This window comes from Balaenoptera physalus (assembly GCF_965194825.1).
Source record: "Balaenoptera physalus genome assembly, chromosome: 18".
NCBI lineage: Eukaryota > Metazoa > Chordata > Mammalia > Artiodactyla > Balaenopteridae > Balaenoptera > Balaenoptera physalus.
Genome location: NC_138899.1, coordinates 28,453,958 through 28,479,258, shown reverse-complemented (window position 1 = coordinate 28,479,258; position 25,301 = coordinate 28,453,958). Strand labels below are relative to the sequence as shown.

General features: G+C 36.9%; 1 protein-coding gene across 1 annotated transcript in view; it reads left to right on the top strand.

The window, feature by feature from the left end:
• LOC309647473 (uncharacterized protein) overlaps positions 1-25,301 on the top strand; it is a 112,487-nt gene that overhangs the window by 26,726 nt on the left and 60,460 nt on the right. The window lies entirely within an intron of this gene.

Below are 25,301 nucleotides of genomic sequence, written 5' to 3'. Positions count from 1 at the left end.
TAGGTCCCATTTGTTTATTTTTGTTTCTATTTCCATTTCTCTAGGAGGTGGGTCATAAAGGATCTTGTTGTGATTTATGTCATAGAGTGTTCTGCCTATGTTTTCCTCTAAGAGTTTTATAGTGTCTGGCCTTACATTTAGGTCTTTAATCCATTTTGAGTTTATTTTTGTGTATGGTGTTAGGAAGTGTTCTAATTTCATTCTTTTACATGTAGCTGTTTAGTTTTCCCAGCACCACTTATTGAATAGGCTGTCTTTTCTCCATTGTATATTCTTGCCTCCTTTATCAAAGATAAGGTGACCATATGTGCGTGGGTTTATCTCTGGGCTTTCTATCCTCTCCCATTGATCTATATTTCTGTTTTTGTGCCAGTACCATACATCTTGATTACTGTAGCTTTGTAGTATAGCCTGGGGTCAGGGTACCTGATTCCTCCAGCTCCGCTTTTCTTTCCCAAGGTTACTTTGCCTATTCAGGGTCTTTTGTGTTTCCATACAAATTGTGAAATTTTTTGTTCTAGTTCTGTGAAAAATGCCATTAATAGTTTGATAGGGATTGCATTGAATCTGTAGATTGCTTTGGGTAGTATAGTCATTTTCACAATGTTGATTCTTGCAATCCAAGAACATGGTATATCTCGCCATCTGTTTGTATCATCTTTAATTTCTTTCATCAGTGTCTTATAGTTTTCTGCATACAGGTCTTTTGTCTCCTTAGGTAGGTTTATTCCTAGGTATTTTACTCTTTTTGTTGTAATGGTAAATGGGAGTGTTTCCTTGATTTCTCTTTCAGATTTTTCATCAGTAGTGTATAGGAATGCAAGAGATTTCTGTGCATTAATTTTGTATCCTGCTACTTTACCAAATTCATGGATTAGCTCTAGTAGTTTTCTGGTAGAGTCTTTAGGATTCTCTATGTATAGTATCATGTCATTTGCAAACAGTGACAGCTTTCTTCTTCTTTTCCGATTTGGATTCCTTTTATTTCTTTTTCTTCTCTGATTGCTGTGGCTAAAACTTCTAAAACTATGTCAAATAATAGTGGTTAGAGTGGGCAACCTTGTCTTGTTCCTGATCTTAGTGGAAATGGTTTCAGTTTTTCACCATTGAGAATGATGTTGGCTGTGGGTTTGTCATATATGGCCTTTATTATGTTGAGGTAAGTTCCCTCTATGCCTGCTTTCTGAGGGTTTAGGCTGTTAATATTTTGAACAAATGATGAAGTGTGAATGCAGAGCAGTGAATCTCGACCTCTTATTGTATATCAGAATTGCCTGAGAAGTTCTGAAGACTACAGTTGTGTAGATCTTATTCCCAGAGATTCATATTCAGTTGTGTGGAGTTAGGGAACAGTTGTATGTATCTTTAAAAATATCCTCAGGTGACTTTGATGCATGGCCCAGTGTAAGAACCATTGCTTTAGCCCAATTAAATCAGAATCTTCATGTTGGGCTATTGGCATCAGTAATTTTCATGTTTTATTATTTTTTTAAATTACTTTTTCTTTTTATTGGCCTGGCCATGTGGCTTGTGGGATCTTAGTTTCCGACCAGGGATCGAACCCAGGCCCTTGGCAGTGAGAGCTCATAGTCCTAACCACTGGACCACCAGGGAATTCTGGCATCGGTAGTTTTTAAATCTCCCTTTTATTCCAAACTGCAACCAACACTGAGAACATTTGCTTTATACCAGTGAGACTAAGCCAGATCTGAAGATGCTCTACAATGGTTTTGAGCAATGAGTCATCCTCAGGTGAGAGCTGTGAAGGAAGAGCTTCATATAAATGTGAAGGTTTATGTTCAAGTGTGTTTTCCAAAATACCACCATCTTCTCACTTCATTGCCCTATCTGATCCGAGCACTTTGAGTGGGAGGTAATGTAGGATGTGGATTTACAAAATGGTTGCCCGTTGATTGCAGCTGAAACACAATACCCGGATGGCAAAGTGTGTTCTTGGGGAAGAGGAGGGGAGTGTGGAGGTTAGAAGGAGAGAATCATGATCCTCCACAGGTATCCTGAATTACTGAGGGACCGAGGGAGATGAAGAAGAGCATAGATGACCCAGCTCCTCCCATACTCAAGTCTCTTTTCTGTCATCCTCCATTAGACTTAAAATCATACAAATTTGGTATTACCTCTGTGCCTGGTGATTTCCTAACTTTTTGGATTCTGGATTGGCTCTTATGAATATCAGGAGACAAAAGACTAAACTCAGAGAGAGAAAATAAATAAGAATTGAAAGAGAAAGGAGAACTTGGTGAGAGATGCACCAGCATTGTCACTCTACAAATGATTTAAGTACCTTTAATTATGTGAGTATCATTACTTCCAATCAAACGATTCTTAACCTTTTTTCCTCTGTCTTAGACCTCTCTGAGAATTGGATGAGAGCTATAGCTCTGTCCTCTGAAAAAATGCATATGTCCACAGACTCAAAAAGGTTTGCATACCATTTTTTTCTACAGTCTTCCTGGGGTCATCCCTAGATGACTACCCAGTATTTCACAGCCCAAATCGCTGGCTGCTCCTTTGCAGTCTCATCCCGCCATTAACTATAGCTGTGTAAAACATGGAGAGTCAAAAGTATTTTGATCTTAGTTTTTGTGAAAGGTAAGCATTAGGGATAAGTATGAACATTAGATTACAAAGACTCCATGTTTCATTTAAATTAATTATTTCTTGAGGAAATTAAGAAATGCCCAAGAACACTACAGTTTTGGTGTCAGCAGAGTAATCAAAGCTTAGAACAGAAGGAAGAAACAGTTAAATATGGGAAGAAGACAGACACAGGAATGACTAGAGAACCAGATGGAGGCTTAGTAAATGTAATTCTGTTATTGCCCAGAACTCCAGGATCCTTTGAATTTGTCCTAGAGATTCCAGCAACCTAAGTAACAATCAGAAGAGCAAAGGCAAATCAAAAATTTCCTTCCTAAAAAAAAAGTTTCTTCCTAAACATATTCTGTCTTTCAGACCCTTTTGTGAAAGGTAGGAGAGAGAAGGGCATAGTTCGATTATTGGTTTGCAGATGTTGGAAATATTGTGCCTGGAATGCTACATGGAAAACATGAGAAGGGGAAATGTAAAGATCTAAGTATTAAAAATGCGTTCTTAAAATGTAATCAAGAAAGGCTTTGCTAGAGACAGTAATGGGATTGCTTGATTAATGACTACCTAGGGCTCAGTAAGAATTCACCCTCCAGGATGCAGGGATGGTGAACTTGCCCCAGGAATTTCTCCTCGACCTGCTCTGTTGGTGCTGAAGAAGCGCTCCTTCCCTGGCCCCCTAAAAGCATCCTGTCCTTCTTCTATTGTTGCACAAACTATACTGTCCTACATGAAGTGAGTAGATTTCTCCTCGCTGCAGTGTGAGCTTCTTTGTGCTGCCCTGTGTCCCACAGCAGTGTTTAAATTAACACATAGGAAGTGCTTAATCAATGTGTCTGTGAATGGAATGGAACTGATCTGAACTAGATTTTAATGACAAAATACGACTAATTCTAAGAAGCACTTCTCAAAATGATATTAGTTAGAATGCACAAAATGACTAAATTCGGAAGCAATGAAATGCCTATTTTAAATAAAAACGCAGAAGAAATGTCCCGTGGATGTCCTTTTGGATGCTTTTCTCATAGTCTCCTAAAAATAAAAATTGGAACTTCTTCTACGCAATTGGTCTTTCAACACAGATAAGCATAGATCTGGCTGGGTTTGTTACAGCAATAAAATTATTTTTCTATCCCTGATATTTATGCTTGTTTCTGAGAACAACTAGCTGAAATGGTGACATTTGTGCAGTTGACTAACGGTCAGATACATATGTATTGAAGTAGTATTATGTAACCCTAAATAGCTGGAATTCCCAAAGGGACAGCAAAGATTTTTTTGGATGACATGCCTTATTAATCAGGACACTTAGGAAATTCTCTAAATAGTCCATGCACTAACAACTGTGGCTTAAAAACCCTGGTTTGTATTTTAAATGTCTTTCCTTTCCAAAGAGGTACTGAATTAAAGTTTAACATCCTGCTCCCGACAAAAATGGAATTCAAATGCATTTTCCTATAAATGTGAGACAAAAAGATAGTGTACCATAAACAGTTCAAGTTCATTCCTTCAATTAATGAAGAATTGTGTCTGAACTCAGATAACAGATTGCCTTATAAGTGGTGTTACACTTTAACTATTGTATCATAAAATACAAAATAAATAATTTCCTCCCATCTATTTGCCTATTTTTAGGTAATTTAGATACAACCTGAAGGTTAGTTTAACCAGAAACCTATGTTTAACAACTCTCTGTTACATTAAGCAAAACTGAGGCTATTTTAAATTGGTGATAGAGAGAGAGAGATGTTATTCTCTCTAGAATTAGAAGGCTTTTATGTGGAGTAAACAGCAATAACAGATCATTTTAATTATACATTTACTCATAAAAAGCTTTCAATGTATAATCTCATTTGATATTAAAAAAAATCTTATGAAGGTGATAGTATTCCCCCCAATTCACAGTTGAGAAAAATAAATTCAAAGACTCATTCATTCAACAGATATTTATTACATTTTTATTTTGTATCAGACAGGTGCTAGGTTCCGGGAAATAGAAAGTTGAACAAGACACACTTGTTTTGTGCCCTTATGTAATTTATATATTGGTAGTAGAGACAGTAAATAAATAAGAAAATAAAAATAATTAAAACTTTTATTAAGTGCCATGAAGGAAATAAAGAGAATGTGTGCTGGGCGATGTGGGGAGCAGGAGAATGACCTTAAATAGGATAATTAGCCGAGGCCTTTGGTCACATACTCAGCTGGCCATTGGCAAGTCTGGGCCATACTCATGTCTCCTGGGCTGGTGCTGTGTCAACTGTTTTATACGGGCAAAATTGTGAACCACTCCCAAAAAAAGTTAGGCACTTTGGGAAATGACATTATTTTTTTTCAGTCCCTGATTGCCCTTGTAGTTGAACAAACAGTCAGGAGTAACAGGAAACAGCCTGCCTTCACCCTTCCACAGTTTGGGACATCCTTAGAGTTCCTTCACCCCTTGGTATTGTGAAGTGAAATCTCACTGGTCCCTAAAGTTGGAGAGTTTGATGCCTGTCTCATACGAAGCAGCGTCCATTTCCACCCTGTGGTACCAGGTCCCTGCTAGTTCTATAACTGTAATGTAACTGGACCTTCTGTGTCACTACTTCTCTTTTGTAAATACTACATTTCATTAAGCATTTTTCATAATACAGGAATATTTTCAGGTAAACGAGAATAAAAGAGTACTTATTTCCAAAGTTAATTCTGCAGCCAGGTCTATGGTTGAACTGTAAGATGAGAAGCTAAATTTAAATACATGCTCAGGATTTCTGTTTGCAAAGACCATTTATTCTTTCCCAACAGAGCTGGGAAAGCAGCTGAGCAAAATGGAATTCCAGTTTTTCTAGAGGGTTGTTATAATGACAGGAGTTCGGTACAATCGTGTCTATTTACTCATCCCAACACTTGGTTACCTCCCTCGTGACCCTAGGGAGCCTGAGGGAATGCATTCTGCATGGTAGCCTGGGTCTGAGAAGGTTCTAAGAACTTACTGACAATTATGCATTGTGTTTCATTATTTATCCCACTGGGGTAACGTGAATCTCTCTGATGTCCATTGCAGGCTGATCTGAGGCCCCAGTTCACAAGGAAAGTCATGAGGAACCTTATCCTGCTTTCAAAGCCTCCCCCTCCCCCTGCTATATAATTTTCATTTATTCAGTGGGGATAATGGGGGTAGTTTTTATGACTAAAAACTACCATCTTGTTTCCAAGAGCTTAACTCTCTTTTAACCTAGTGCATTTGCTGTACATAATGTACCTCGTGTTATCAGAAATTTGGGATATTTGCTCTGGAAAATTTTAACAACTTCAAAGTGTAACTGAACAGCCAGAAAGGTTTCGACGAGGTCAGCTGCATTCCACCAGCACCAGAAGCCTGCACATATCTGGCATTGTAAATAAGTAAGGGACATGATGTTTGAAGATGTTTGCAAAAACGTGGTTTTCTTTGACCTGTGCAAAATCGATTGGAATGTTTCTGTCATTCCAAGCTATGGATAAGGTACAATTCCAAGACTTTTCAAGAATGATGTCTCTATTTTCTAGTGGGTTCGTATAACTATTCAGATTGTTTGATGTAGAAGTTTAGGACAGAACATTTGCTTTATTCAAAATTTTTCTAAAAGCGATCCTAAAACAAAATTGTTTTTATACGCATGCTCATTGAGCTTGGGTGGTTTAAACTGCGGCGAGCTTGAAATTCTAGGCTCATTGAAAAACCGGGAATGTCAAATGTAAGAAATAAGCAAAAATTCTAGAATATTCCAGTGCCCTGGTGGTATTTTTTGGGTAAAGGGGGGGCTTTAGCCTGTATTCCACCAGCACCAGAAGCCTGCATTACTATATTCCTGTACGTATAAATTGTCTGTGAAGGTGTGGATTGGTCCCCAGCAGCAGGGACTTGCCGAGGAGTGTCCTGTTGAAGCAGCAGGAGGATGGCAGAGTCTCGGGTTCGAGTCAGGTAGGAGGCTGTGATTTAAGGTGGCCAGAGAGTGAGCTGCTAAGAGGTAGTGTTGGAGCCACATCTGAGAAACATCCAAGGCTGTGTGACCAGGAGAGACAGGGGTGACTTGAGGCGTCTTCCCGCACTCTTGCTGCCCCTGCAGTCAATTTCCCACACCCCAGCCAGGGAGACCAAAATATATATCCAAGTCAGTTCAAGTTGTTTCCCTGCTTAAGACTTTCCAGTGTCTTCCAGTAACTGAATGAAGTCCAAATATATTTCCAAATATAATTTGGAAGATAAATGCCAAATGAATTCCTAACTCCTTGCCACTGCCTAAAGGGACCTAAATGATCTGTCCTGGTAAGCTCTGCATCCTCCTTTTCTACCCCTCCCCCCGACTCCACTCCGGCCATCCTTGAACTTGCCAAACTTAATCCTTCCTTGGGGCCTCCCTCTTGCTGAACCACACTCTACTCCCCAAGACTGCAATGTGCTACCCCAAGATTTTTGACTGTCTCGCCCCCCTTGGCTTCACTAAAGTCTCCCTTCTCATGTCTTTTCCTTTGACAGCACTTCTCTAGGACATTTTCTAAGACAGTCTCTCCACCCCTTAACTTTCTATTCCCTTATGCCAATTTATTTGTTTTCAGCTTTATCGCTTTCTGCTATTATGTTATATACTTATTAGTATGACTCTTTCTTAACTGTCTTGTACAAATCTGTAGCCCTAACACCTAAAATAGTTCCTGGTACACGGTAGATTTTTGATAAATATTTGATGATTCACTGAGGGAATGGATATTAGCTGACATAAATAAGAGGAAACAACCTGATGATTTGGGCTATGACATTTCTAGCAAAGAGAGTCATGAGAAATGGGATAAGGAATGAGGTACAGAACAGAAAGAGTGGTTTAAGAAGCTAAATTTTGGAAGTCAGTTAGAATGTGTTTTAGAATGAACTAGACATAAGAGACCCTAGATGACAGTCTCTGATGGTCAAGAGTGAGGGATCCCATCTAAGACTTGCACCATGTCTGGCCCAGCTACATTTTGATTTTTTTTTCTTAAAACATCACAATGCATTTACGTTTCCTACATGAAAATCCCTTTATTCTGTGCACCTCAAGGCAAAAATAAAAAGATGTAGCTTTTATAATTTTGGTTAAATTTGGAAAACATCTTATGTTTGGGCCTTTCTAAATTCCTATGCAATTGTTTTTCTAAAAGGTAAATGGGAGAAAGAGAGAGAGAGAAAGAGAGAGAGAGATTGATTTCACTTTCCTTCTTTGATCAGTAGGGCCAGGATAACTTCCAGCAGCAGTGTTGGGTGAGAGGAGCAGGAAGCAGGTTGTGCAGAAGCTGAGAGAGGATGTGGGGAAATTAATGTCTTTTCTGAGAACGTAGCAGAGAGGCACATGTAACTATTGACAAAAAAACACCAGTAGGAAGGTGGCAAGGAAGTAGAAAAACTGACTCAGCAAATTCTGAGGTTTGAAAATTTTCTTTCAAACAGAACTGGTAAAGTGCGATAATATAGTAGAAGATAAGGGGGTCATAAGTTTATTTTCTGCATCTCTGACTCTGTTTCTGTTTTGTAGATAAGTTCGTTTGTACCCTCTTTTTAGATTCCACATATAAACGGTATTATATGATATATGTGTTTCTCTGTCTGACTTACTTCACTCAGTATGACAATCTCCAGGTCCAGCCATGTTGCTGCAGATGGCATTATTTCATTCTTTTTGTATGGCTGAGTAATATTCCATTGTATATATGTACCACATCTTCTTTATCCATTCCTCTGTTGATGGACATTTAGGTTGCGTCCATGTCTTGGTTATTGTAAACAGTGCTGCAGTGAACATTGGGGTGCATGTATCCTTTTGAATTATGGTTTTCTCCAGATATATACCCAGGAGTGGGATTGCTGGGTCATATGGTGGCTCTATTTTTAGTTTTTTAAGGAACCTCCATACTGTTCTCCATAGTGGCTGTACCAGTTTACAATCCCACCAACAGTGTAGAAGGGTTCCCTTTTCTCCACCCCCTCTCCAGCATTAATTGTTTGTAGATTTTTTGATGATGGCCATTCTGACCGTGTGAGGTGATACCTCATTGTAGGTTTGATTTGTAGTTCTCTAATTATTTCTCTAATAATTAGTGAGGGGGTATGGGGAGAGGGATAAATTGGAAGATTGGGACTGACATATACACACTACTCTAATAAGGACCTACTGTATAGCACAGGGACCTCTACTCAATACTCTGTAATGGCCTATATGGGAAAAGAATCTAAAAAAGAGTGGATATATGTATATGTATAACAAATTCACTTCGCTGTATGGCAGAAACTAATACAACATTGTAAATCAACTATACTCCAATAAAAAGTTAAAAACTTTAAAAAATAAACATAAGGTATTATTTTAAAAAAAGATAAGGGGAAAAAAGATACAAATATGTGATTTTATTTACCAAGAATTTTGGTTATATTTCTTTCTTTTTTGGTTATATTTCTTCCAAGGGAAAATAAAGTTATTATTTTTAATCATAAGGTAATGTACATTTAGAAATTGGAACCGTTAACAGTTGATAATCAGTGAAAATATACTAATAAAGACTGAATTGAACACTTCTGGGGATTAACTGACTTTAAATTAATAAATAGGAAATCTGTGGACATAGGGCTTTCCTGTGGTTTGTGCCACATTTGAAAAACTTGTCTTGGACGGCTTCATCATGGGAAAAAAAAACTGGTTTGATCAAAAGGAAAATTGTTAGGTGAAAGGGTAAATACTTGGAAGATTTAAATGGAAAGTTATGAGCTAAAAGCAATAGGGGGAAATCCATGCAGTACGTCTTGCTATATGCTAGAATCTGAGTGTGTTTGATGAACTGAAGTTTAAAGAGTTTCTGAGAACTTTTGAAGCCATGTGCTTTGCGACATTCCCAGGATGACTCAGCATGGGAAACTTCAAGTCAGTCTAAGCAGGCAGATCGTTTCGTGAGGGGCAAAACCCTTCCTGCTTCTGAGTTTCAAGGGAGAAAACAATGAAAATGGAATCTACTTGCTCTCTGAATTGTTGAGAACAAAAATGTTCTGAAAGAAAATAAGAGGGGTTTCAGTGAAGAGAACCGTTATTACAGGGAGCTATTTAGTCAGGGGAAAAGTTGTAGAAGATCTTTAATGATATGAGTTGTTGGTATAGATAATGGGAAAATAAACACAGATATCTAAGACTAACTGACAGGATCAGAATATAAAACCACTTAACAAGGTAATGGAATATTAAGAGATTTGGAGTCAGGTAGCCAGAGTTTGAATACGAGACCTACCACTTTCTAGCTGTTATTGAAGCATAACATACATTCAAAAAACTGAGTAAATAATGGTACAGTTCAATGACTTTTCACAAAAGAGACATATCCATTTAACTAGCACTCACAGAGACTGAGAAGCAGAATACTAAGAGCATCTCACAAAGCTCCTTGGCACTCACTTCCTGTTACTGTTCCCAAGATTATCCACTCTCCTGATTTTTAACACCACAGATTCATTTTGACTGATTTGTCATAACTTTTATGAATAGAATCAGTCAAGATGTATTCTTTTCTATTTGATTTCTTTCAGTCAACTTTATGTTTATGTGATTCATTCATGTTGTTGTGTCTAGCTGTAATCTATTGGTTTTCACTGCCTAATTATATTCTCTTGTATACATGACCACAATTTAAAAAATCTACACTTGATGGACATCTGGGCTGTTTCTAGGTTTTGGTTATTCTTCACAGTATTGCTAGGAACATTCTTGTACGTGTCTTTTTTGTTTAACATCTGAATATATCAATATTTGTATTAGTCTGCTAGAGCTACCATAACAAAATAGCACGGAATGGGTGGCTTAAACAACAGAAATAGTTTTATCACAGTTCTGGAGATTGGAAGTCCAAGATCAAGGTGCTAGTAGGTTTTGGTTTCTCCAGTGGCCGCTCTCCTTAACTTGCAGACAACTGCTTCCTTGCTATGTTCTCACATGGTCTTTCCTCTGTGCAGACACTTCTGGGGTCTCTTCCTCTTCTTATAAGGACACCAGTCCTATTGGATTAGGGTCCCACCCTTATGACAGCGTTTAACAGTAATTGCTTCCTCAGAGGCCCTATCTCTAAATACGGTCACATTGGTGATTAGGACTTCAACTTATGAATATGGGAGGCCATGATTCAGTCTATAATAGCATTTCTGTGGGTTATACACTTAGGAGTAAATGATAGGTCACTGGATATGAGTATATTTAGGTTTAGTAGATACTGACAGTTTTCCAAATTGGTTGAACTAATCTGTACCCCTAACAGCAGTATACCAGGGTTCCAGTTGTTTCGTGATCTCAGTAAGTATAGTGTTTTCTTTTTCATTTTAGCTATTCTAGTGGGTATGTAAATGATATGTAATTATAGTTTAATTAGAATTTCCTTGATGATTACTGAAGTTGGATATCTCTTATATGTTTATCAACCACTTGGATATTCTCATTTGTAAAATATCTAAGACTTTTGACCATTTTAAAGTTTCACTATCTGCCATTTTCTTACTGATTCATAGGAGTTCTTATCCTGAGAATCAGTTCTTTGTTGAATATATGTCTAGCAAATATCTTATGCCACTCTGTGTATAGCCTTTTCAGGTGTTAATCATGTTTTGTTTTGTTTTTTTTTGCCCACTGCGTGGTTTGAGGGATCTTAGTTCCCAGACCAGGGATTGAACCTGTGCCCCCTGCAGTGGAAGCACAGAGTCCTAACCATTGGACAGCCAGGGAATTCCCAGGTGTTAATCATGTTCTGATAAGCATAAGTTCTTAATTTTAATAGAGGAGTTTAAGTAATAATTTTTTTCTTTTATGGCTAGTGCATTTTGTATCTCATTTTAGTAGTTTTTGCTTAGCTTCAGGTCATGAAGCTTCATTTTGATATTTTCTTTTTAACAGTTTCATTGTTTACCTTTCACATTTAGAACTCCTTAACATTTAAAACTAATTTTTGTGTATTCTGTGAGGTTGGGGCTGGGGTCATGATTGACCTTCTTCCATATAGGTATTCAACTGACCCCAAACCATTTATTTATAGAGACCATTTTCCCCTACTGCATTGCACTGTCACCTTTGTCATAAATTAGGTGATGGTACTAATTACGGGTCAATTTCTCGGTGTGCTCTTCTTTTTCACTGGCTATGTATTTATCCTTGAGCCAATATCACACTGTCTCAAATACTATAGCTTTATAATAAGGCTTGACTTCTTACAGCAACCTTCTTTGTCAAGGGCTATTCATGGCTCTTTACATTTTTAAACACATTTTAGAATTAACTTATCAATTTCCATAAAATATCTGCTAGGATTTTGGTTCGGGTTATAATGAATGTATAGATCAATTTAGGAAGAACAAATATTTTAAAAATATGGAGCCTTTCAACTCATGAACACGGTACATCCCATTATTTACTTAAATCTTTGATTTCTATCAGTAATTTTTTATAGTTTCCATTGTAGGGGTCTTACACATCTTTCATTAGATTTATTCCTAGATATTTTATGATTTTTAAAATGTTACTGTAAATTAATCAAGTGTTTTAACATTTCCATTCATACCTCTACATATGGGTATTTTGGGAATTCTGAATAATATTGGTCCAAAGATGATCTAGGCAAATGATATATAATCAAGTAGAGTCTTCATTCATGCCTTCATGAATTTGTTTATTGAATAAATACACGCTTTTTTTTTTAAACATCTTTATTAGAGTATAATTGCTTTACATTGTTGTGTTAGTTTCGGCTGTATAACAAAGTGAATCAGCTATACGTATACATGCTTCTTGTATACTAGGAGTATAGAGGGAATAACAAAGGATTATAGAAGTAATGAAGAGATGAAACTACTTTGAAATGAAGAATATTGAAGGATTATCAGAATAATCAAAGCAACCATATTGAGAAGTAGTATCAGAAATAGCTAAATCACTTCACAGGGGGACAGTAAAAGCAAACTAGGACATCTGAGCAAAGTGAAGGATAGTGTGAAAGAGAATAACTTGGTAATATTATGTCTGAACTTTCAGTTGTGGCAAATAAAATAAAAACTATTAAAACTTCTCATAAAATCATATCATACAAGTTGGTGTTTAAGTTCACCCAGAAGGTAGGAGCCTGGGTATCCTGTGCGATCAGTATGGCCTAAATTTAAGGGATTTACAAAGAATAGGAGCCATAAACCTAACAACCAGTGACCTCCTCTAGGTGGGAGCCACAAAGGGCCTGAATGAATATGAATTCAAAGACAGAGATTTATCTGGAATTTATCTGGAAAGCACTGGGGTGGGAACTGAGACCAACCCAGCTCCATTATTTATTTATAAGGCTGATATAGGAAGTATGGATCCTTTTGTTTTCCAGAAGGACTATAAACAACTTCTGCTCCATTCGTTTGTATAAAAGATACCATTGAATTTTTTTTAAGTAGACAGGAATAAAGTCTAGTTTCATTTAGGATATGTGTCCATATTACACATTATCTAAGGGTAGTTATGTTGCCCAATGACGTTGGCAAAGCCAAGACATCTAAGCAAATGTAAGAACAAGGAAAGGAAGAAAATAAAAGTGCAAAGCGTTGAGCAGTGAGGATTTTGAGCTCGTGAGAGTTCTGAAAATATGTGTAATCTAAACCAGAGATAAATGGATATAGTGGAAGGAGCTTTGAACGAGGAATCAAAACTAGTCTCAGTTCTCATGCTTTACTAGCAGTGTTATCTTTTTAAGCTAATTAACCTCTCTGACTCTCAGTTTCCTGACCTATCTCAAGTGATTTGATGTGAGAGCTCTTCTCAATGATAAGGTATTATATACTATCAGAGATGGTGGTTTAACATCACTTTACTTGTATCACTAAACTCATACAACAACCGTTTATTGACTACCACTAAAGCACCAGTTCTCAAACTTTTATGTCTCAGGACCCCTTTACACTCTGAAAATATTGAGGACCCCAGAGAGCTTTTGTTTGCATGGGTTACATCTCTGGTGTATGCTGCATTAAGAATTAACACAGAATAATTTTTTAAAGTATTTATTTATTTAAAGTAAAATGAGCCCATTACATGGTAACATAAATAACATATTTGTATAAAATAATTGCGTCTTACAAACAATTTTTTTCCCAAAGCAAAACCACATTTGGGGAGAAGACATTATTGGCAGTATTTTACATTTTTGTATATCTCTTTCATGTCTGGTTTAATGAAGATGACTGAATTCTCATATCTGTTTCTGCATTCAATCTGTTGAAATATGTTGTTTTGGTTGAAATAAAGAAAATCAGGCCTCATGCAGATATGTATTAGAAAAAAGAAGAGTATTTTAATAGCTTTTTTTGGATAATTATGGATATTCTTTTACTCAAAACTTTTAAAGGCTGGGTACAATGTGGAATCTGAACCCATATCAATGATTTTTTCTTGCTCATTATATTAAATTCGTTAGATCATCTTGCTCTTTGAATGGCTCTTTCCCCATGCATGATTCTGTAACATCATTTATTAGTCTGCTTTAAAGATTTGCCAAATGTTGGTGCATTTTATTATATAACATTTAAAAAATCATATTTGTTAATATCACCACTATTTCATTAGGAAATCTTTTAAGTATTATAATGCTGTCTAACTCAAGGTTATAGATGCAAGTCTTCCAAAATTCTAATTTTCACTTGAAAGCTTGAATTCAGTTACAGGCAACAAATACTACCAGTTGTTCTTCAAGTAACAGTCTTACTTGGTTCATTTTGAGACAATGTCTGCCAAATACCCAAGTCTGAATAACCATAGTTTGCCTGTTAAATGTTTTTCAAGTGAAAATGGTGTTTCATGAAAAAAGCAGCTAGTTCAACTTCCAACTCAAACAATCACACCAGTGCTTTTCTCTGAGACCATCATACTTCTGTAGGCAGCAGAAGTGCTTTATTTGTACTTCCCATTTCATTACATGGACGTCTTCAAGACATGAATTCAAAGACAGAGATTTAATAAAATTAATTCTTTTACTGCTTCATCAAGGATATTCTTAAGTTAATTGGCTTTTCATTTTCCCCTCTGTGAATGATGGAGGTCAAGTATTCAATGATCACAATACAGTTTGGTTCCACTGCTTTGATTTATGCTAAGGCGCCAGAAGTTTCCTTTTCAGTGTAAATGTCAATACAGTGAAAAGGAAAGTGATGTCTTTTTATTTTTATGAAAATAGTTTGACCTTGAAGTCTCCCTGAAAGTGTAGCAAGGGACTCCAGGGGTCTGCTGACCAAAGAGCCATGTTGCAAAGGATTCTGAGCATTGCCTTTAGTTGTCAGTAGGAAAGAATGCTGTCCTCTTTGTCCTTGTCTTCCTTGGGTAGAAGGAAGATAAGCAAGAGTTCATAGTCAGGTCCCAACATTTTTCAGCCACATCTGTCCTTATTCCTCTTCTGGATGCTCAGTTCCAAACAAGGTGCTATCACTCCCTGCTCTTATTCTTTTATAGTAAATTTCTCACTGTGTTGCACTGTCCATTATTTGTCTGATTAGCCCACTAGATCAAAGTAATTTGTGAGCACTTGGGTGTTTACCTGTCTGGTCCACATTCATTGTATATCTAATTGCCTAGCTCAGAGCAGATCCTTAGTGAATATTTATAAAGTGAAATTAACATGATTCAATATTAAAATCCTATAAAAGAACTTTAAATAAAATGCCATAGAAGCTGAGACTATAAAGAGTTTAAATTTAACTGTGAGGGAGTGGAGGAAAAGGGGGCCTGGGAACACTTCAGAGAGGTGCGTTTTTGTATGTCGTCTGAACAAAAACGATGTTGTACTTTTCCTGTGGGATTTTAGGAATGAACCAGAGCGTAGCCTTCTTGCTTATGCTGCTATGATAAATGCCCTAGAGACAATGATGAGAGCTATGACATAGAAAAAGGGACTTTTGGGAAAAGGTCTTGAAATTTGGGGCGTTACGCAAGAGGACATGACGTGTCTTGCCCAGTGAATAAAGCTCTACTGAAAACTTTTAAAAGGAGGCTGAGTTGCTTGGACCATGTAAGAGACAACTTTCCAATACTGGCGTGCGCGTTCAAAGAGTGCCGATCTCTTCAAATACAACATTGTGAAAACAAAGTTTGCTCATTCATTCTGTTCACCCGGGTATGAAAGATTCTGAGTTGCTAAGTGGGAGGAAGTGTGGAGAAGCAGAGGAAATACTCAGGACCAAGTAGAAACAAGAAAAAGATTTGCTTATGAGTTTATTTTATTCCTAGTTTAGTGATAGAGTGGTAAAAGGTCTTCATGAGTAATAAGAAAGCTGCGTTCCTCCCCTGAAGCATGTTCTATTAGGGAAATTTACATATAAAAAGATGACACTGATTATAAACAGTCTTTATTCTGTTTCCAGAAGGGAGTGCACTTCTTACCTGTTTAAGCAGTTATCTATTTTCTTCATCTTTATCCCTTAGGATGGAAATTTATCTAAGATATTTTAATCAAATCCCTGTCTTCTAGAAGATATCATTGAAACAAACTTTCTCCCGTCTTTCCTTCCTTCCTTCCTTCCTTCCTTCCTTCCTTCCTTCCTCTTTCTCTCTCTCTCTTTCTTTCCATCTTTCTTTCTGTCTCTTTTTATTGAAGTCTAGTTGATTTACAATGTTGTGTTAGTTTCAGGTGTACAAAAAAGTGATTCAGTTATACATACGTATATATCTATTTTTTTCAGATTCTTTTCCTTTATAGGTTATTACAAAATATTGAATATAATTCCCTATACAGTAGGTCCTTGTTTGTTATCTATTTTATATATGGTAGTGTACATATGTTAATCCCAAACTCCTAATTTATCCCCCGCCCCCCCATTTCCCCATTGGTAACAATAAATTTGTTTTCTATGTCTGGGTCTGTTTCTGTTTTGTACATAAGTTCATTTGTATAATTTTTTTTAGATTCCGCATATAAGTGATATCCTATGATATTTGTCTTTGTCTGGCTTACTTCACTTAGTATGAAACAAACTTATCTTGAAAATATGGTGTCATTTTAAAAACCAAGCATGTATACTGTACTGTGTAGTGATACAGTCCTGGCTTTTCTTTTTCTTGCCTCCTGTGTTTCAATATGACTTCTCTGTCTTGTCTCTAACAACCTACCTCCACCTGACTCCCAACACTGTTATCCTAGTTCCCCAGCTAATCTGCACTGGGCAAATAAAGCAGATAAGCAAACACATTAAGAATTAAAATATAAATAAGAACAAGCAAATCACATGATTAAGAGAACCTATCCTGGCACAACATTTACCACATATGGGCAAATTAGTTGACCTCTCCATGCCTCAGTTTTCTTATCTATAAAATGGGTACAATAAGAAACCACACCTTATTATGTTACTGTGAGGATTAAATGAGAACTCTTAGAAGGGGCATGGCACATAATAAATACTAGATAAGTGTTTACTATTATTATTGTTGTTGTTCTTAATTTAGCACTAAGATAAAGGCTAACAAAATGGGAGGTGTTATTGTGGTGGATCTGCAGAAGTAATTTGTGTTCTCAGAAGCATTTCAGTTTCATTTGGGACCACGTATAATGGTTGAGTTCCTGCTGTGTAGCCTCAGGAGACTGGCTGACTGCATTCTCATTCAGCTCATAGTACAATATCTGAATCGTTCTGTCAATCAAGGATCCTTTTTTATAAATTTATTTTTTATTAAAGTATAGTTGATCTGCAATATTATATTATTTTCAAGTGTATAGCATAGTGATTCAGTATTTTTACAGATTATACTCCATTAAAAGTTATTACAAAATAATGGCTATAATTCCCTGTGCTATACAATATAACCTTGTTGCTTATCTATTTTATACATAGTAGTTTGTATCTCTTAACCCCATACCCCATACCCCTATCTTGCCCCTCCTTACTTCCCTCTCCCGACTGGTAACCACTAGTTTTGTTTTCCATACCTGTCAGTCTGTTTTTGTTTTGCTATATATTTGTTTGTTTTATTTTTTAGATTCCCTATATAAGTGATATCATACAATATTTGTCTTTCTCTGTCTGACTGATTTCACTAAGCATAATACCCTCCAAGTCCATGGCAAAATTTCATTCTTTTCTATGGCTGAGTAGCATTCCATTGTGTATATATACCACATCTTCTTTTTCCATTCATCTGTCGATGGACACTTAGGTTGCTTCCATATCTTGGCTATTGTAAATAATGCTTCTATGAACTTTGGGGTGCATGTATCTTTTCTAATTAGTGTTTTTACTTTTTTATTTTTTTGGATATATACCCAAGAGTGGAACTGCTGGATCATATGGTAGTTCTATTTTTAGTTTTTTGAGAAACCTCCATACTGTTCTCCACAGTGGCTGCACCAATTTACATTCCCACCAACAGTGCATGAGGGTTCCCTTTTCTCCACACCCTCTCCAGCATTTGTTATTTGTGGTCTTTTTGATGACGGCCATTCTGACAGGTGTGAGGTGACATCTCATTGTGGTTTTGATTTGCATTTCCCTGATGATTAGTGATGCCGAGCATCTTTTCATGTCCCTGTTGGCCATCTGAATGTCTTCTTTGAAAAAATGTCTATTCAGGTCTTCTGCCCATTTTTTAATTGGCTTGTTTGTTTTTTGCTGTTGAGTTGTATAAACTGTTTATATATGTTGGAATATTAACCCGTTATCAGTCATATCATTTCAAAATATTTTTTCCCATTCAGAAGGCTGTCCTTTATATGGGACTGAGCAATTTTAATGTAAAATGCTAAGTGCAGGACAAGAGTTACCACATCAGGTCCCAATGGAAACTGTGCTTTGAGGAGAGGGAGTGATGTCTCTTTCCCTGGTTAACTGAGGGATGAACAAAGAGATCTTGCCGTGGGCAACCCCTGCACTGGTTCTGCAGTGTGATCCTAAGCTGTTTCCAGCCCCAAAGGCTTCAGTCTCTGTGAAACTGTGCACATCAGACCACAAGCCACTTGGAGACCACACAATGACAGCTGGCACGCCAACACACGCTGGAGGTCATTGCCACGGCTCTGGGTCCTCTGGGGCGCTTCAGGGCACAGACCAAGCCTTGGCCTTGGATGCTCATGGGAAGTTTGGATATGATCCATGTAAATCCCAGTCAGGTAGACCACCAATCTCCTGACAGCTGTTGCTTGGCAGACACCAGCTCAACCCACTTCCAGAAGGGCTTTCACAGCACTTTGGGGGCACTTCCAGGCCAGATTTTGGGGGCAGCTATGGCGGAGGCAGCAGGCTCACCTGGGCTGGAGCACTGCCCCACTGGATCTGAGTGTCCCAGAGGGGTCGCCTATGGCTGAACCTAGAAATGAGTGTGCCTGGCCTGTGCTTTGAGCAGCCTCACTCTCCCCCCACTCGCCCCCTCCTGCATGTGCATATTGTGTGACAGTGAGTAGACTTCTTCCCAGATACTGACCAACTTCAGAAATCGAGCTTGTGGTACTTTACGAAAGTGTGTGGAATTTTAACCCTGAGTAGGTAAGCCTGCCTATTGTAAAACATGGTTATTTATTTTTTAACAACTAAAAGTAATTTTTTAATTGAACGTCAAAAACGATCTACATATTCATAAATAATGTTTTTTAAATTAAAAGACAGTATTTCCATGAGTTGTCTGAGAAATGAATGTAATCATATTAACTAGGAATTCGTCTATTATTATCTTGTTAGACCCTAACATCGTCTTTATGATGAAGGAATGCGTATGTACTCACATACATTCATACACACATTCCTAGATTGTGTGTATCTATATGATTATATATCATAAATCTATATTTTGATTTCTCATTTTTTTCTTTAAAAACATCCTTTCATTCATGCCTAATACTAACTCTCAGACAAAGCATGTTTTTAAGGATTAGGCTCTTGTTTAATAATATCAGAAAGCTGTAACCCTGAAGTATTAGCTGATTAAAAAATAAAAATCAGTGATTCTGCAGTTAGCCTTTGGCTTCATTTCAGTATTGGGTCAGTGATGTTCTACTTCTAGCTGGGTTTGAAAAATTACCTAAAATTATATCCCTTATTGATTATTAAATTTATCCATACATTATTGTCATGGCTGTTAAGCGAGAAACTTAATTTGCTCTCCTGAAGTCAGTTTAATTTTCTGACATTTCACTAGGCTGTACTTTCCTGGACAGCAGCTGTCTTTCTACCTTCCTTACTCCAGTGCCTGTCACACAGAAGAGCTTAATACATGCTTCCTGAAGAAATGTCCCCAAATCCTGCTTCTCAGTGTTAGTTTTGAGCCTTGAGAAGAATGACAGCCTTGGAAAAGTAAATTTAAAAGTTAGAATCATTAAAATGTATGTGAACTATCCCAAAGTAAGGTTCCCATGTACTTCCACCATAGGGTTTATCTTTCTTCATTTTTATCATTTGTCTCTGGATGCCCCACAGAGGCTACCATAACTGTACACGCCTATCGTTCACCCTTTCATAACACTTCTGCTAAGTTGATGAAGAGTCCTCTCCTCTTAGAAACAACTGTGGCACATATTGGAATTGCCAAAGCCATCAAACTCCCATGGTATGCCAGAGACAGGTGTCCATGGAGTGGAATTAGCAACCCCGGCTGCAACCACTAGTGTACTGCAAACCCTGCCAAGGCAGGACAGGGGGAGATGGGTGTCAACTGGACGCCGGTCCATCCCCTCAGGCTTGAATAAGAATGCTCTACTACCGGGAATGGAACAGGTCTGTTCAAGGCCACAGTGGACAGTGGGCTCTTCTGTCATTTTGCTACATGATCCAAACTCCCAGCATTTGAGGGAGACTCAGAACATGAGCAGAACATCCCAGTAATGGGTGCACATGACTCTGGCAAAACAGGTACCTTTAAGGACCTCGCCATTTATTCTACCTGAAAGGTTGCTCCAAGTGGCACGATAACAAAACTGGTATCAACAGTTTGGGACATGCACCAGTGAATAAGGGAATGGGATGTTTTCAAATTTATCGAATGGAGTGAATGCAGAAAAACTTGTTTTGCAGTTGCTGCAGATTAGCCTCAGAGAGAAAAAACCTCTACTAGTCATATCTATCATGCTCTAAAGGGCACTGTCTATTCATACACTTACTAAAGCTATTGTCTGCTGAATTTAAATAACAAACACCAAAAAATTATAGCTTATCTATTGAAAATGGGAACTGTTTGCAACACTTTTTACATCATAATGTAACACAAACATATTCCCCTCTCTCTCCCCCCCACACACAAATTTGCAGCAGAAAAGGACAACAATGACATGTATAATTTTTACTGGATTATGCTCTAACTTAGATGGCTGAATTGTGCACAATTTAATGATTACAAAGTACCCAAAATGCTGCTGAAATCAAGTCTCTATATTTAACTTGTTACTACCCCACGTCCATCTTCCATGGTGGTCTAACTAGATACTTGCCCACTGTGATTATTGACAGAAGGTTCTTCCATTTTTGGAGAAACCACAGTTACTAGTTTTAGCTGTAAGAGCTCCCTTTCTCCTCCTCATCAGCAAGCCTAGGCAAGATTCCACAGACTGTATTTTTTCCTGTCTGTCCCCACCTACAAATCCTTTATCTATTCAGGGAATAGGAAAAATGCAGGAGTCCCCTTTGTGAATCGTTTGTAATCAAAAGTCCTTTAAAAATTCTGATTAGGACAGGAATGAGTGGTATAAAAAGAAGTAAACTTGTGGAAACTGGAAATGGCAAGGAGTTGAGTTTTCTTCTCATTCTTTAGCACAAAATTCTGGGCTTACAACCTTTAAAATCCTATTATGAAAGACAACCACATTACAAAAAATTGAAAATAATACAAATATTAGTGATCCCAGTAATTCACTCCGTAACTTTTTTTCTTTGGATTAAAAAAATACAATTTTTTAGGGAATTCCCTGGCGGTCCAGTGGTTAGAACTCAGCACTCTCACTGCCAGGGCCCCGGGTTCGATCCCTGGTCAGGGAACTAAGATCCTGCAAGCTGCACAGTGTGGCCAAAAAAAAAAGAAAGTACAATTTTTAAAATCATGTCCAATTAAAAAACACAGAGTCATAAAATAAAAGAATAGGAACACAGGATATGCACTCAATTGAAATATTTTGAAGAAGAAAATTGACAACTGTTGCTTTGCAGCAAATATATGATCTCACTAGCAAGGTAGAAAAATGAGGAATTCATTATCTTTTTAAAAAGTCATAGGTAAACCAGTACAATAGTTAGGAGCATGGATGTTAGAGTCAAACCTTCTGGTTCCAAAGCTTGACTTTGCCACAGAACTCTTCCTGTAAGCTTGGACAGGTCACCTCAGTTTCCTTTTCTGTAAAATGACAATACTCATTGTACCTACTTTGTCATGGTTTGATGAGTTAATAATAGGAAATACTTAGAAAAGATCCTAGAATATAATAGTATATGATGAAATTAAATTATTGTTACTATTCTTCAGTTTCTAGTATTTTTAAAATAAATACTGACCCACAATGAAGAATAATTGTATTTCTAGTCTCTGAAAGGTTCATTAAATAATAATGAATGATAAATTCCTTTTTCAATTTGAAAACCAAATTTAGTAATCGCTCAGAATATTATTATAAACTATGTTTCAGAATTAAAACCCTTCCCCACAAAGAAGAATATACTTTTCTATGTTTTGTGCTATCATTTGATAGGAGGAAGCTATTATACCAGCAGTTGGAAACTCTACACTGACAAAAACCATTCATGCTGACTGCAAATGTTACCAGTGGGAGAAAGATTCTAGTATATCTAATTTCATCACTGATAAATCTATGAGTGACAATAGATCTGCCTTTGGACTAAGTCTAAGAAATTCTCTTCTCACATGCAAAATGTTTTTGCTTAATTTTATGGTCTACAGCTTGAGAGCCATTTTTTTCATTTAGAATTGATAAGGCAGCCAGTTTCCTGCCCTAGAGATTTTGTCAGATAAAATCAGGTTTTATCAGATTTCATCTTATTTTATCAGATACAACTCCCGATTTTCTTTTAACCTAAGTCATGATTATAATCTTCTCTGTGCAAGAAAAAGGGAATATTTTTACTAGATCATCTGTGATAAGATTTGTGACTAGTTTTTCCCGCAAATTATTTAAGTTTTGAAATTATTTCCTCTTTCCTCCAGGACACTATAAATAAACTTTTCCTATGTGACTATTTGGTTTTCTTCAAAATATATTAGATCATACTTATCACAGCCATATTCTCTATTTCAAGTAGAGAAGATGCTGTGTATCGCCTAACTTAGCAGGACTTTTTGTTCAGATTTCCAGATAAGGCATAAAATCGGCTTTAAAAATAAAAAGGGTAGGCTGTTTCCCACAGAGTCCACCGGTGTTCATAGGATGAGAAACTGACCCCCGTGTTGTTTGATAAAAAAGGAATTCCTAGTACGGAGCTATTTTTAGCGCATCTGACGGAACATCAGTGCCATCCACATTTCCTTAACATGTTGTGCTATATTCTCCCCCCGAACATTCCAGGATTGCTTCATTACCCAAAGTAACAGGGAGAAGTCACTTAAGATTTTTCTCTCACAAAGGAGAAATGAAAAGCTGTTATTATTATACTAACACATGTTTCTCCTTCTGCATCAAATATACAACAGCATTTGTACCTCTGCTAAAAATGATCACACACACTGAGAGATGGACCAAGCCCTCCCGGAATTTTTAATTTATTTTGTGACTGCAACATCAATATGTTTAATTACATGTTTATTTCTGTCTACATTTTGGATGTGGCCCCTAGTGACTAAAAATAGAAGTTTGTGTTACTTTGCTGCATTGATTTCTTTTCCTAAGCAATTGACCAAGTTAGTTGTTGACTTCTTTGTACAGTGAGATCTTGGATAAAAACAACATGCTGTCTCTCTCTTTTAAATAGAACACAAAAACAAGTAAAGAAATGTTTTTAAAAATCTGTTAAGCAAAACCTTGGTCAAAGTATAATCTGATTGTCCATACATAGAAAGCTTGTATTATAATTGTTCTTGAACATAATTGTAACATCTCTCCCCCTTCCCAAATATGCAATTTTGATTTAACACCAGGTTGATAATCACCTGACCAAAATTAGATTTCTTGATCATGTACAGACAGATAGCAAATTTGCAGGTTAGTAATGCAAATGGAAAGAAATAATTTTGGGTAATTTCCTTCTGACTAAAACTACTTTTATCACAGCTCAGTATCCCTGTTACCACATATAGTTTCCAAGACTTTATTAAAGACATTTGTCAGAAAGAAAATCTGGATTACAGGTAAGAGTAGTTGGATATATTCATATATATATATACATAGACTATAATAGAAGTTGGAACTGTGTATGGCTGTGTGTGTGTGTGTGTGTGTGTGCGTGTGTGTGTGTGATAGCGTATAGGATCACATAATAATACAGTTTTCCTAAAGTTAGGAACTTGAAGGGTGACTATCATATAATGCCACACTCTTTGAGTTGCAAAAAAGTCTACTGAACTTTATAGATTTGAGGTTTAAAGCTTAAAGTTTTCCTTTGAATTTTTTCATTCTAAAACAGTTGACCACCTGGTTTTTAAAAAGAAGGGTTTCAAAATATTGCAAAAGTGAAATGACTCATAAAACAAAATCTAGACAAACTAGAAATAAATTTTAAAAATTAAAATACAAGTTTATTTTAAAAGCACATACGTTTTTGCATTAAGGGGAAAGTGTAGCCTTCCCAATCATCTTTTTCTCTCAAATATTCAGAGTGCATTTTTAGCACATTGTGCCAACATTCAAATGTCAGTGGTTCATTATTTTAAAAACAGCATCTCTTTTAAATGACGAATATTGAAATATAAATTCTATTCTTTTCCTAGGGTCTTGTACACAACGTCTCTTTTATGGCTTTGAGATCATTGCTAGGAAGCTTTTAAGTGTTCTTTTTGTATTCTTTTTTGGAATTCTGCATAGGAATTAAACCTTTTTTTTCCTGCTTGAGAAATGTTACCTGAGAGAAAATCACTTTTCAACTGCTGTGACTCCTTAAAATTTGTTTCTTCTCTTTTGTCGACAATACCCTTCCCAGCATCAGTGAGTTTCAAACATCTCTGTTTTGATTCAGGGATAGAGTATTATCATTTTTATATTAAAATGAAGAACATATTTGGGGATATATTGACACCTTGTCAGATGTATTAACCCCAGGGAGGATGTAAGGAGGGACACAGGGGTGAATAACACTCTTGCCTGTGAGTCTCTACTGAGGGTTAGGAAAACATCCTGGCGTGTCCTTTTGTAGCTTATTGGTTTCCTGAGCTAAGTTAGGGATTAGGACGAGAGGCGTGGCTGAATCTCTTCCTGAAGATTGTGATTCTGAGACTCGGAGGAACTGAGACCCAAGTTTCCCACAGCGGAGCCAGAAAAATAAATAAATAATAATTAGGCCTGCACCTCTGACATTTAGCCACTCCTGTGGGTATTGTATCTGGGGCCTGATATATTTTCTTTTCCTAGCTGAGGCTGTAACTGCTTAGAGCAAAGAGCAGATATTTTGTTCACACTAAATACATACATATTTTCTGAACTCTACAGAAAATAAATAAAAATAATAACCAAATCCTTAAATTCCACTGAGGCTGCAAGATAATCTGTAGGGCAAGGTGTTCTTATAAATCGATTCAAAAGGGACT